This window comes from Brassica napus, unplaced genomic scaffold (genome assembly GCF_020379485.1).
Source record: "Brassica napus cultivar Da-Ae unplaced genomic scaffold, Da-Ae ScsIHWf_2247;HRSCAF=2900, whole genome shotgun sequence".
Lineage (NCBI taxonomy): Eukaryota > Viridiplantae > Streptophyta > Magnoliopsida > Brassicales > Brassicaceae > Brassica > Brassica napus.
Window position 1 is genome coordinate 1 of NW_026015644.1, and position 2,704 is coordinate 2,704.

At 47.3% G+C, this 2,704-nt stretch overlaps 1 pseudogene; it reads right to left on the reverse strand.

Annotated features, from left to right (window-relative positions):
- Positions 1 to 3: 3 nt before the first annotated feature.
- LOC125600411 lies at positions 4 to 2,149 on the reverse strand (annotated as a pseudogene).
- Positions 2,150 to 2,704: the final 555 nt, after the last annotated feature.

Here is a 2,704-nt window from a genome sequence, read left to right on the forward strand (position 1 = left end):
ACCGTTGCTTTCACAGTAGGTTCATCCCCATACGTCTCTTCTTTAACCTTCAGCTTGAAGATGTATTTGGTAAAAGCAACCTTACGGATGATATCTTCAAACTTCTCCTCATCATTGTGCTCATGCTTCACATAATACAATCTTTAGCAGGCATTCCCCATTATCTCCTCACCCAGCCTCTTGAAACGCTGTGACCCAATCGACCTGTATGGTCCTGCAACTGGAGCTGCAGTATTACCTGTAGTCACACTCATCCACGCACTTATCACACTTCTCGCACCGCCACGTCCCGTCTCCGTTGTCAGTCACCTTTTTGTTGCACTGACGATCACCGTTCATGAGAGGAAACCGTGTAGTAGAAGTTGTCCACCTTCATGTATAATATAGTGGCGTTGACTGTGATCCAGTCAGGCTTCTCCGAGGTCCCTAGCTTCTCGTCCTTGATTTGAGAGATTGTTTTGCGGACATCTACTCTGCCGCCACCGGTGAACTCTCTCGATATGGAGATGCAAGGAGCGCTCCTTCCTTCTCTAGCAAACCATTCCTTAAGCTTCTGAGCTCATCAGCGAGGTCTGGCTCAACGAAGAGCTGGCTTGACCCAATGGTGCTCACCGCCTTACCATTAAACTCGCTGACCCCCCCGCCTTAACTGCAAGAACAGGAAACTCACCAGAGTCGCAGAGACTCTGCAGCTTCTGTCCCTCTGCGTTGCAGAAGCTACCCCACATGGTTACCTCAACGCTCCGACCAGACATGTCCTTCAGCTGAAGAGATCTCTTCTGCGTCTCGGTACCCTTTTCTCTTCATTATTGTTCCAGTGGGGCTGATGGACGAGACAACGCCAATCACATCGATGATGCTGTTAGTCTCCATGCTCTCGATATCACCTATAGAACGGAAGTTGTATGATTCTGAGGGATGGCAGCGTCCTCCTCGTGGCATTGCTGTACCGTTGACACGTTGTTCCAGCGAGATTTCGTAGTCCGTTAGGGAGATGGTTGAACTTCCTCTGAGCGGGACGGAGGTTCCCCCTTGAGATTAGGTAAAGGTGCCGACGACGATCTGGTCAAAGAACTGGTCAGCCACGGCGTTGAAGCAAGTGACTCTTATCTCTCCACCATCAGCGTCGAGAAGATCGAAGCTGAACACTTTCCCACCGCCGCGTGGGTTGTTGTAAGTCCTGAGATCTCCTTTGCTCGTGACCCTGGCTTTGATGGTCCACCTGCCTGAGTAAGGGTTAAGAGCATTGATGGGAATGATCCTAGGAGGTGCCTCGTTCCTCGCCACTGGTCCCCTGTTCTGATACATTGGTGGTGGTGGCTGGTGGCGCTGGAGAGGATAAGTGGGTGGAGGGTCACGCACAAGACCTGCAGATGGATTGTTGTAGGATCGACAGGTAGACGTAGAAGAACCAGAACCATACACTTGTTGTCTCTGTTGCCAATACCTGCATGACTCGTCCCTGTCCCGTTGTTGTTGATTTGACGACCACCAGACAAATCACTCCTACCATGTTGCTCAAAACTAGAACCAGAACCAGAACCAAACACTTGTCGTCTCTGTTGACCAACAAGACTTGTCCCTGTCTCGGTGCTGTTGATTTGACGAGCACTACTCACATCAGTCCTACCGTGTTGCTCATAACTAGTGTTACACAGAGTCTCCTCCATGCTGTTCAGTAGCCCTTTCGCCCTCGTGCATGATCTCCAATAATATCAGACTTCGTTGTAATCACTTCCAATTGCGCAATAACAACAATCCTAACATCAAACAAAAAAAACAAAAAGCTTTTTTCACTAAAGATCCAAACTTTATAACCACAACTATTATCATTCAACAATACAAATGAAATGATCTTACTTTTTCTTCTGGATCTCACTACAGACGAAATGATCGAGCCTAAGGATGGAACCGGGTTGAAGAACCCATCTTTAACAAGAGGTTGAGAGCAACCCCCAGCATCCCCTGAAAAAGGCCGTCCCGTCTGATAACAAGACCCTAATCCTCTCCTTGGACGGTTCTTGCTGAGCCGTGAACAGCTTCAATTCCGTCACTTGAAGAACCGCTTCATCTGTTCATGGTTCTTCACTCTATCGTTTTCTTATCATCTCGATTACCCCCGCCGTCAGAATCTCCCCCATCGAATTCGATTGAACCCCACAACCGGAAAACAGAGAAAAGGATTGAACTTTGTGAATTTGAGGAAAGGGTTGGATTGGGATTAAAACGATGAAGAAAAGCCCTAGAGAGTGGAAAAGGTGCCAACTTTACGCTCCTTCGATTGAGAGAGAGGGAAACCGAAAGGTTCGTAATTGCATATCTCTTCTCAAAATTCCCGTGCAGCTTCGTTAGGCCCATTAAGTTATGGCAAAGGCCCATTTACAGCAAACAAACACGTAGCAAGTGAACTGCTGAGTCAGCAGAACATTGACCACCTCTGTCTGAAAAAAAAAAACATTATTTTATTTCTCATTCACCTCAAAGAAAGGGCAAACCGATTTGGTTTTTTCCGGTGAACAGTCGTAGTTCCATGTTTCGATCACTGTGAAAGAAATGGATATTCGCTCTGATTAACTCACCGGCGAAGAAGAAGAAGAAGGAAGCTTAAATGGATTCGGAAGAAACGGCGACGAAGAATCAAAAGAGGGGTTTCTCTTCGTTAGCTATGCGATTCTGTACAGCGATAGTTTTCCTCGATCATCGG